The sequence below is a fragment of the Tachypleus tridentatus genome, chromosome 8, assembly GCF_004210375.1.
Source record: "Tachypleus tridentatus isolate NWPU-2018 chromosome 8, ASM421037v1, whole genome shotgun sequence".
Lineage (NCBI taxonomy): Eukaryota > Metazoa > Arthropoda > Merostomata > Xiphosura > Limulidae > Tachypleus > Tachypleus tridentatus.
In genome coordinates, this window is record NC_134832.1 from 153,072,746 (window position 1) to 153,085,634 (window position 12,889).

General features: G+C 31.1%; 1 pseudogene across 1 annotated transcript in view; it reads left to right on the top strand.

Annotated features, from left to right (window-relative positions):
- Nucleotides 1-4,485: 4,485 nt before the first annotated feature.
- The window catches only part of LOC143223768 (pre-mRNA-splicing factor SLU7-like), a 70,714-nt pseudogene continuing 62,310 nt past the window's right edge, over nt 4,486-12,889 (top strand). The window contains exon 1 of the transcript XR_013013069.1: nt 4,486-4,790. The product of XR_013013069.1 is annotated as a pre-mRNA-splicing factor SLU7-like (transcript). The remainder of the gene's footprint in view (nt 4,791-12,889) is intronic.

Genomic DNA, 12,889 nt, shown 5'->3' on the forward strand with positions numbered 1-12,889 from the left:
AATCTGACACTTAAAGAAAGTACCACAATACACCTTCTGTAGATAATAAATCTGACACTTAAAGAAAGTACCACAAGACACCTTCTGTAGATAATAAATCTGACACTTAAAGAAAGTACCACAAGACACCTTCTGTAGATTATAAATCTGACACTTAAAGAAAGTACCACAATACACCTTCTGTAGATAATAAATCTGACACGTAAAGAAAGTACCACAAGACACCTTCTGTAGATAATAAATCTGACACTTAAAGAAAGTACCACAAGACACCTTCTGTAGATAATAAATCTGACACTTAAAGAAAGTACCACAAGACACCTTCTGTAGATAATAAATCTGACACTTAAAGAAAGTACCACAAGACACCTTCTGCAGATAATAAATCTGACACTTAAAGAAAGTACAACAAGACACCTTCTGCAGATAATAAATCTGACACTTAAAGAAAGTACCACAAGACACCTTCTGTAGATTATAAATCTGACACTTAAAGAAAGTACCACAATACACCTTCTGTAGATAATAAATCTGACACTTAAAGAAAGTACCACAATACACCTTCTGTAGATAATAAATCTGACACTTAAAGAAAGTACCACAATACACCTTCTGTAGATAATAAATCTGACACTTAAAGAAAGTGCCACAATACACCTTCTGTAGATAATAAATCTGACACTTAAAAAAAGTACCACAATACACCTTCTGTAGATAATAAATCTGACACTTAAAGAAAGTACCACAAGACACCTTCTGTAGATAATAAATCTGACACTTAAAGAAAGTACCACAATACACCTTCTGTAGATAATAAATCTGACACTTAAAGAAAGTACCACAAGACACCTTCTGTAGATAAAATTTGACACTTAAAGAAAGTACCACAAGACACCTTCTGTAGATAATAAATCTGACACTTAAAGAAAGTACCACAAGACACCTTCTGTAGATAATAAATCTGACACTTAAAGAAAGTACAACAAGACACCTTCTGTAGATAATAAATCTGACACTTAAAGAAAGTACCACAATACACCTTCTGTAGATAATAAATCTGACACTTAAAGAAAGTACCACAATACACCTCCTGTAGATAATAAATCTGACACTTAAAGAAAGTACCACAATACACCTTCTGTAGATAATAAATCTGACACTTAAAGAAAGTACCACAATACACCTTCTGTAGATAATAAATCTGACACGTAAAGAAAGTACCACAAGACACCTTCTGTAGATAATAAATCTGACACTTAAAGAAAGTACCACAAGACACCTTCTGTAGATAATAAATCTGACACTTAAAGAAAGTACCACAAGACACCTTCTGTAGATAATAAATCTGACACTTAAAGAAAGTACCACAAGACACCTTCTGTAGATAATAAATCTGACACTTAAAGAAAGTACCACAAGACACCTTCTGCAGATAATAAATCTGACACTTAAAGAAAGTACAACAAGACACCTTCTGTAGATAATAAATCTGACACTTAAAGAAAGTACCACAAGACACCTTCTGTAGATTATAAATCTGACACTTAAAGAAAGTACCACAATACACCTTCTGTAGATAATAAATCTGACACTTAAAGAAAGTACCACAATACACCTTCTGTAGATAATAAATCTGACACTTAAAGAAAGTACCACAATACACATTCTGTAGATAATAAATCTGACACTTAAAGAAAGTACCACAATACACCTTCTGTAGATAATAAATCTGACACTTAAAGAAAGTACCACAAGACACCTTCTGTAGATAATAAATCTGACACTTAAAGAAAGTACCACAATACACCTTCTGTAGATAATAAATCTGACACTTAAAGAAAGTACCACAAGACACCTTCTGTAGATAAAATTTGACACTTAAAGAAAGTACCACAAGACACCTTCTGTAGATAATAAATCTGACACTTAAAGAAAGTACCACAAGACACCTTCTGTAGATAATAAATCTGACACTTAAAGAAAGTACCACAAGACACCTTCTGTAGATAATAAATCTGACACTTAAAGAAAGTACAACAAGACACCTTCTGTAGATAATAAATCTGACACTTAAAGAAAGTACCACAATACACCTTCTGTAGATAATAAATCTGACACTTAAAGAAAGTACCACAATACACCTTCTGTAGATAATAAATCTGACACTTAAAGAAAGTACCACAATACACCTTCTGTAGATAATAAATCTGACACTTAAAGAAAGTACCCCAATACACCTTCTGTAGATAATAAATCTGACACTTAAAGAAAGTAACACAAGACACCTTCTGTAGATAATAAATCTGACACTTAAAGAAAGTACCACAATACACCTTCTGTAGATAATAAATCTGACACTTAAAGAAAGTACCACAAGACACCTTCTGTAGATAAAATCTGACACTTAAAGAAAGTACCACAAGACACCTTCTGTAGATAATAAATCTGACACTTAAAGAAAGTACCACAAGACACCTTCTGTAGATAATAAATCTGACACTTAAAGAAAGTACCACAAGACACCTTCTGTAGATAATAAATCTGACACTTAAAGAAAGTACCACAAGACACCTTCTCTAGATAATAAATCTGACACGTAAAGAAAGTACCACAAGACACCTTCTGTAGATAATAAATCTGACACTTAAAGAAAGTACCACAAGACACCTTCTGTAGATAATAAATCTGACACTTAAAGAAAGCACAACAAGACACCTTCTGTAGATAATAAATCTGACACGTAAAGAAAGTACCACAAGACACCTTCTGTAGATTATAAATCTGACACTTAAAGAAAGTACCACAATACACCTTCTGTAGATAATAAATCTGACACTTAAAGAAAGCACCACAATACACCTTCTGTAGATAATAAATCTGACACTTAAAGAAAGTACCACAAGACACCTTCTGTAGATAATAAATCTAACACTTAAAGATAGTACCACAATACACCTTCTGTAGATAATAAATTTGACACTTAAAGAACAGTTGTCAATCCAGTTCTTTTATCGGTGACAGAGAAAACTGTTGGCAAGCGTTGGGCCAGGGTAGAAGCACAAAGCAACAATATCTATCTGCTCATATAGAGTATAGTTAAAGATGAGAAGATAGTCTTCAGTAGAGAGTTCAAGCATATATTTGAAATCAGATTGCCAAAGTCCATTAACAATAATGTTTTTTAGTAAAGAGTTTAGACAGTTCAATATCAATGGCTTCGTTCAGAGGAGTGTTAGTAAAAACAGAAGTAAGATCGAAGTTAGCCATCACGTGATTTAAGAGGGCTAACTAGTTTAAGAAGAGTAGAAGGAATTTAGCTAAGTCGCAACTGTGAGTACCCAAAGTAGAAACCATATGTCGGAGTAGGATGTCTGGTTTGTGAAATTTCGAAAGGCCATGTAATATTTTACGTTGGAAGCCTGTAGAATATAAATTGTTGTAAATACAATTAGAGATAATATTTGTTTTACTTGTTTATGCTATTAGAAAGTTTCTTTAACTTGACATTTTGTGTGTCTTTGTGTCCAGCAGTTTTCTTCTCATTATTTTTATTAATGAGATCCAAAAGAAGGTTGAAGTCCAACAATAATTTGGAGTTGAAGAGTGCAGTTAGAGATGAATTCAGTTTAGACAAGATATTATGTCTATGTAGATGTTTCTACCTAAGATTTCATCAAGTAAGCTCTTTTAACAACTACGGTATACTATTGAGTTTGAAGGTTTCTCTTAGTAAGTGTGAACTGAGGAAACTTATTTCACAGTTGATGATTGAGTTTTGAATTACTTCAAAAACTAGGTGTCAAGATTAACTTTTTTATTTTAGATCAATTTTTCAATAGCTCTGCTTGTTGTTGTGTTTCAATAAGCATAAAGCTAAACAAAAGGGTATCTGTGCTCTGCCTACCACGAGTATCGAAACCCGATTATCTAGCAGTATTAGTCCACTGACATGTTACTATGGGATCAATAGTGATGCAGCTGTTAAGACAATCATTTCCGTATCTTTGTAGAAATATATTAATCACCTTTTCACTTTTCGGAAAAATTATTTTACCATAACAGGAACTTGATAATATGAAGCATTTATTAAACGTTTCAGTATCTTCAAAATTCCATCCTCAATAATTTAAATTAAGATACAAAACAAATAAAATAGTAATTACAATAGAAGTATATTATAATTTGTAAAACATAACTAAACAACTTTGGAATTTAAAAGTAGAACAAGAGAAAATGGGAAATATGTAGCACAAATGAAATTTTAGATTATAAAAGACTTAAATCAAATGAAAATGTGTATTGTTTAGCGATTGAAGAAGAATTTTTTGTGTATAACGCCTAAATTATCCTAGGTTGCTGAAGATGAAATTTTGAATATTCCAAAACATTTAATAAATGTTTCATACGATTGTGTTTTACCTTGTTATCAATTTCGATGTTTAATCGTCAGTACTTTTTATGACGACATCTAACGGCCAGGCATCAATATATTTAAAAAACATTATTTTGTGACATCGTATCAGTAACAAGTGATAGTCATATTGTACTTGAGAAAGTTGTTTATCGTACTATGCAACGTAAACTTCAGAAATGCTTTTATAAATATTATTAGAGTAATAATTATTCTTAATATGAGTAAACAGTTAGTAGTACTACTTAACATTTTCGTTAGAGTACAGCAGTTGATAAAAGTGTAGCTGCAAGTTGTAGCGTTGCATAATAACTTTGACTTAAAAGTTTTTCGTGCTTCATTATTGAGTTTCCATTATCGTAATATTTTACAAGTAGAGGTAAGGACGTTTTTGTATACTTAGGTATTTTTAGTTGACTGATGTGAGACTAAATTATAGTTGCAGTTTATATACTTTTCACAATATTGTAACTGTCGTTACAAGTGAACATAGCGTAGCTTATTACTAGTATTATTAATATTCTTAGTATTAGGGTTAAGCACAGTTATAACAAACATAAAACTGTTTCTGTTTCTCAAAGAAATTTAATTACGTGCGCTATGATTTGTGATTGGTGTCCATTTGAAACTTAATTCAAAATAAAGAGTAACTGCTATAAACTAGTTTTAGATAAGGTCTTTAGTTACATTATGATCTGTTTAGTTAGGCTTATTTGATTTGTGAAGCAAAGTCGACACAAGAGCAAGACGTAACTGTGAAAGAGTAAAACTTAAAAATCAAATGTTGTGATAACGAAACAAAACTAAAAAAATACCATATTAACTACTAACTCTATATTATAACTTGATTTAAGACAATATATTTTCATATGAAGGACGTTTATATTATATTTGTAGATTAAAATTTAAGTTTTCATACAGGCACTCCACCATTTCGAATCCAGTTTTATGCTACATCTATGTTAGCAACATTTGTAATTACAATACAGAGAATGGTAAATACTAAAACGTGTGATTAAACTATTGTATATTTAGGGTGTACACTTTTTGTTTAGTTATTGAATGCCCTGAGTTTGTTCGAAGTTGTACCACAACAAGATGTCACATATTTTATTAATAACCTCTAGTAGCAGTAAAAGGATATATTATTTGATTACTTGCATAATAAAATGTAAAGAGTTTAATGGGATAATTTTATAAAGATAATTACTTGTCAAGTGACAGAATTATGTTAACATTTTTTGTATCACACCAGGGAGTGTTTCAGTCAATACCTTTTAATACTAGAAAAAGTGTATTTGATTTGTCATACATTTATATTGTAAAAGTTTCTGATAACATGAATCACAACAAAAATAAATAAGCCCTCAAATAAATGTTAAAACTTACTCAGAGATTGCTGTATAAAAACTGGTGAACTGATATATTTTGGTATAACTGCACACAGAAATTAATCATGAATAAAGTTTTCTTGTTTAGTAAAAACTTAGATTATTTATAACATGTAGAAACATAGTTTTACATTTAAAAGATTTGTAGCAAAAATGAAATAGGTATATGGTGATTAAATAAGTTTTTTGCTTCATTAAGCACTTCATAAATGTTTCATTGTTTTGTGATTTAAAGTTTTCTTTTTTGCATTAACTGTGCTGGAAAAATGTGTTTTTTTTATATTCAGACTGCATACACATATGCACATGCATTATATGCAAATAATTTTAAAAAAATTAATTAATTTTTTATATATTTGTTTTCATAACATTGTCATAAACAATGAGAATAATATATACAATGTGGGATAAATAAATAGAACCAGTTATAACAATACAAATCATATGCAGAACATGGGAAAAATAAATAGAACCCGTTTCTAACAATAAGTATTGCATAGAGAACATGGGATGAATAAACAGAATCTATTTAGCAGGGAGAATTATATATATAACATTGGATAAATAAACAGAATCTAATTAGCAGGAAGAATCATGTACATAACATTGGATAAATAAACAGAATCTAATTAGCAGGAAGAATCATGTACATAACATTGGATAAATAAACAATCTAATTAGCAGGAAGAATCATGTACATAACATTGGATAAATAAACAGAATCTATTTAGCAGGAAGAATCATGTACATAACATTGGATAAATAAACAGAATCTATTTAGCAGGAAGAATCATATACATAACATTGGATAAATAAACAGAATCTATTTAGCAGGAAGAATCATATACATAACATTGGATAAATAAACAGAATCTATTTAGCAGGAAGAATCATGTACATAACATTGGATAAATAAACAGAATCTATTTAGCAGGAAGAATCATGTACATAACATTGGATAAATAAACAGAATCTATTTAGCAGGAAGAATCATGTACATAACATTGGATGAAACAGCTCTAAGAATAAGAACCATACACAGAACATGGGAAAAATAAACAGAACCAGCTCTAAGAACAAGAACCATATACAGAACATGGGAAAAATAAATACAACTAGCTGTAATGATAACATGGGATACATAAATAGAACCAGTGATGTTGAGAAAACCCACTTGTAGAGAAATATATATGCAAAAATGGCTTGTTTTGGTTGAGAAAATATTTTACGTAGAAGAGTGAACAACGTTTCGACCTTCTTCAGTCATCGTCAGGTTCACAAAGAAAGAAAGAGGTAACTGACCGGAAACTGACCACATGTTTGGAAGGGGTTGTGCAACTGAGTGTTGGATTGTAGAGGGTGGTGTTAGATGTTTGAATATATAATTTTATATTATTTATTATATTTAATATAGGTATAAAGGTGTTCCTTTATATTGGTTTGTTGTGGGTTTAAGTTGTTGTATACGTAAGGCTTCTTTAATTTTGCATTTGTTTATGTTTGTTTCTTTATTTAGTATTTGAGTGTTTTTTATGGTTATGTTGTGTTTATTTGACTTACAATGTTCGAAAATGTGTGAAGGTGACTTTTTATGTTCTTTGAATCTGGTTTCCATTTTTCTACTTCTTTCTCCAATATAGAAGTCGTGGCAGTTATCACATTTTATTTTATAAATAATGTTGGTTTGGCGTTTGTCAGTGTAGTTTTTCCATAGTATAGACCTCAGTTTTGTGCCTGGTTTTTGAATAAATTTGGTATTAACTGGAATGTCATATTTTGTTACTAGTTTTTGCCAAATGTTGGCTATTTGTCTGCTTATGTCGGGAATATATGGTATGCAGCAGTATATGGTTTAAGTGATTTTTGATTCGTGAGATATATTTACTTTTGTTGGTTGATTTTGCTTTCTGTCTAGGTGTGTGCGTGTATAATGTTTTCTACGGTTTGTGGAGGAAACTTATTGATGTTGATGAAGTATTGTTTTATTTTGTCTAATTCATCGTTAATTTTATCTAGTGAGCATAGTTTTATGGCTGTGTTTATTTGGTTTCTTAGTATGTTGAGTTTTTGTTTTGTTTCATGTGCTGAGTCCCAAGGAATGTATAGTCCAGTATGGGTTATTTTTTGGTGGATTTCTGTTTTGAATTGCGTGTTGGTTCTTGTAACTTGTAATTTTGAGGTTAAGAAATTATATTTGATTGCTTTCTTCCTGTTCACATGTGAAGTTAATGTTGGGATGTATAGAGTTAATGTGATTGAAAAAATTAAGTGTGTGTTCTGTAAATCTGAATCCTGCATACATGTAATCTACATATCTGTACCAGTATAGTGGTGGATGTAATGCTGTGTTTATTGCTTAGGCCATTTGTTTGTATATAGTTGTGGTTGTTGAACATGAAGTTTGTCTTTATCGTGGTGAATTCTATGAGGGTTGCTAATTGGTTGCTGGGAATGTCTATAGTTGGGTTAGGGTCTCGGATATAGAGTTCTAAGGCTATCTTGCAGGCTTCAGTGGTTGGAACTTCTGTAAAGAGGGATATAACATCAAAACTGGCCATGAAGGCTTTATGATTAAGTTGATTTAGATTAGACTTGAAATTAAAAGAGTCTTTGAATGAGCTGTCTGATGTTACATATTTGGAGAATGCCCATGCTATGTATTTACCAAGATTGTAATTAAACGATTCATATGTGGACATTATTGGTCGTAATAGACAATCTGGTTTATGAGGTTTGGGAATACTGTATATTTGTGGTGTGCATGAGTCGGTTTTACGTAGGTAGGAATAAAGTGTTTGTGAAATTGTGTTGGCTTTTTTCATATTTAGTAGTAATTTGTTTAGTTGCATCTCGTGTGTCTTTGTTGGATTTGTGTGTATTGGTTTAAAGTTGTTCGTGTCTGATAGGATGTTATTCATTTTTTTGGATGTATTCATTCATGTTCATTATGACTATAGTGTTACCTTTATCTGCTTTTAGAATTTTTATGTTTTTGTCTTGTTTTAGGTTTTTAATGGAATTAATGTCTCTTTTTGTAAGATTGTTTTCTAGCTTTCTGTTTTGTGAAATTATGTTGATGGTTTTGTGAGAAAATTCTTTGAAAAAAGTCGTTTAAGATGTTGTTTTTAGGTGTTTCTGGAAAATATAAATTTTTAATTTTACCTGGGAAGTTTGGCTGTTGGATGTCAATAAAATTATCTAAGTTGTCTTCCTTCTGTTGGTTGTTTTTGGTTGTTTCCTTGTTTTTGTTTTCTGTAGAAAGTATCACAAGTCTCCTGGCTAGATCTTCTAAACATGTTTTGATTTCATTGGTTGGAATGTACCTAGGTGCTATTGCGAAGGTGAGTCCTTTGTTAAGTAGATGTATCTTATCTGTGTTTAATTGTCGGTCGGATCTACAGAACATGGGATACATAAACAGAACCAGTTCTAACAATAAGAATCACATACAGAATGTGGGATAAATAAACAGAATTAGTTCTAACAATAAGAATCACATGCAGAACGTGGGATACATAAACAGAACCCGTTCTAACAATAAGAATCACATGCAGAATGTGGGATACATAAACAGAACCCATTCTAACAATAAGAATCACATACAGAACATGGGATAAATAAACAGAACCAGTTCTAACAATTAGAGCCATATATAGAACATGGGATACATAAACAGAACCAGTTCTAACAATAAGAATCACATACAGAACGTGAGATAAATAAACAGAACCAGTTCTAACAATAAGAATCACATACAGAACATGAGATAAATAAACAGAACCAGTTCTAACAATAAGAATCACATACATAATGTGGGACAAATAAACAGAACCAGTTCTAACAATAAGAATCACATACAGAATATGGGACAAATAAACAGAATTAGTTCTAACAATAAGAATCACATACAGAACATGGGATACATAAACAGAACCAGTTCTAACAATAAGAATCACATACAGAACGTGGGATACATAAACAGAACCAGTTCTAACAATAAGAATCACATACAGAATATGGGACAAATAAACATAATTAGTTTTAACAATAAGAATCACATAAAAAAGTGGGATACATAAACAGAACCAGTTCTAACAATAAGAATCACATACAGAAGGTGGGATAATAAACAGAACCAGTTCTAACAATAAGAATCACATACAGAACATGGGATACATAAACAGAACCAGTTCTAACAATAAGCATCACATACAGAATGTGAGATACATAAACAGAACCAGTTCTAACAATAAGAATCACATGCAGAACGTGGGATACATAAACAGAACTCGTTCTAACAATAAGAATCACATACAGAACATGGGATAAATAAACAGAACCAGTTCTAACAATTAGAGCCATATATAGAACATGGGATACATAAACAGAACCAGTTCTAACAATTAGAGCCATATATAGAACATGGGATACATAAACAGAACCAGTTCTAACAATAAGAATCACATACAGAATATGGGACAAATAAACAGAATTAGTTCTAACAATAAGAATCACATACAGAACATGGGATACATAAACAGAACCAGTTCTAACAATAAGAATCACATACAGAACATGGGATACATAAACAGAACCAGTTCTAACAATAAGAATCACATACAGAACGTGGGATAAATAAACAGAACCAGTTCTAACAATAAGAATCACATACAGAATATGGGACAAATAAACATAATTAGTTCTAACAATAAGAATCAAATACAGAATATGGGACAAATAAACATAATTAGTTTTAACAATAAGAATCACATAAAAAAAGTGGGATACATAAACAGAACCAGTTCTAACAATAAGAATCACATACAGAAGGTGGGATACGTAAACAGAACCAATTCTAACAATAAGAATCACATACAGAACATGGGATACATAAACAGAACCAGTTCTAACAATAAGCATCACATACAGAATGTGAGATACATAAACAGAACCAGTTCTAACAATAAGCATCACATACAGAATGTGAGATACATAAACAGAACCAGTTCTAACAATAAGCATCACATACAGAATGTGAGATACATAAACAGAACCAGTTCTAACAATAAGAATCACATACAGAATGTGAGATAAATAAACAGAACCAGTTCTAACAATAAGAATCACATACAGAACATGGGATAAATAAACAGAACCAGTTCTAACAATAAGAATCACATACAGAATGTGGGATACATAAACAGAACCAGTTCTAACAATTAGAGCCATATATAGAACATGGGATACATAAACAGAACCAGTTCTAACAATAAGAATCACATACAGAACGTGAGATAAATAAACAGAACCAGTTCTAACAATAAGAATCACATACAGAACATGAGATAAATAAACAGAACCAGTTCTAACAATAAGAATCACATACATAATGTGGGACAAATAAACAGAACCAGTTCTAACAATAAGAATCACATACAGAATATGGGACAAATAAACAGAATTAGTTCTAACAATAAGAATCACATACAGAACATGGGATACATAAACAGAACCAGTTCTAACAATAAGAATCACATACAGAACGTGGGATACATAAACAGAACCAGTTCTAACAATAAGAATCACATACAGAATATGGGACAAATAAACATAATTAGTTCTAACAATAAGAATCAAATACAGAATATGGGACAAATAAACATAATTAGTTTTAACAATAAGAATCACATAAAAAAGTGGGATACATAAACAGAACCAGTTCTAACAATAAGAATCACATACAGAAGGTGGGATACGTAAACAGAACCAGTTCTAACAATAAGAATCACATACAGAACATGGGATACATAAACAGAACCAGTTCTAACAATAAGCATCACATACAGAATGTGAGATACATAAACAGAACCAGTTCTAACAATAAGAATCACATGCAGAACGTGGGATACATAAACAGAACTCGTTCTAACAATAAGAATCACATACAGAACATGGGATAAATAAACAGAACCAGTTCTAACAATTAGAGCCATATATAGAACATGGGATACATAAACAGAACCAGTTCTAACAATTAGAGCCATATATAGAACATGGGATACATAAACAGAACCAGTTCTAACAATAAGAATCACATACAGAATATGGGACAAATAAACAGAATTAGTTCTAACAATAAGAATCACATACAGAACATGGGATACATAAACAGAACCAGTTCTAACAATAAGAATCACATACAGAACATGGGATACATAAACAGAACCAGTTCTAACAATAAGAATCACATACAGAACATGGGATACATAAACAGAACCAGTTCTAACAATAAGAATCACATACAGAACGTGGGATACGTAAACAGAACCAGTTCTAACAATAAGAATCACATACAGAATATGGGACAAATAAACATAATTAGTTCTAACAATAAGAATCAAATACAGAATATGGGACAAATAAACATAATTAGTTTTAACAATAAGAATCACATAAAAAAGTGGGATACATAAACAGAACCAGTTCTAACAATAAGAATCACATACAGAAGGTGGGATAATAAACAGAACCAGTTCTAACAATAAGAATCACATACAGAACATGGGATACATAAACAGAACCAGTTCTAACAATAAGCATCACATACAGAATGTGAGATACATAAACAGAACCAGTTCTAACAATAAGAATCACATACAGAATATGGGACAAATAAACATAATTAGTTCTAACAATAAGAATCAAATACAGAATATGGGACAAATAAACATAATTAGTTTTAACAATAAGAATCACATAAAAAAAGTGGGATACATAAACAGAACCAGTTCTAACAATAAGAATCACATACAGAAGGTGGGATACGTAAACAGAACCAGTTCTAACAATAAGAATCACATACAGAACATGGGATACATAAACAGAACCAGTTCTAACAATAAGCATCACATACAGAATGTGAGATACATAAACAGAACCAGTTCTAACAATAAGCATCACATACAGAATGTGAGATACATAAACAGAACCAGTTCTAACAATAAGCATCACATACAGAATGTGAGATACATAAACAGAACCAGTTCTAACAATAAGAATCACATACAGAATGTGAGATAAATAAACA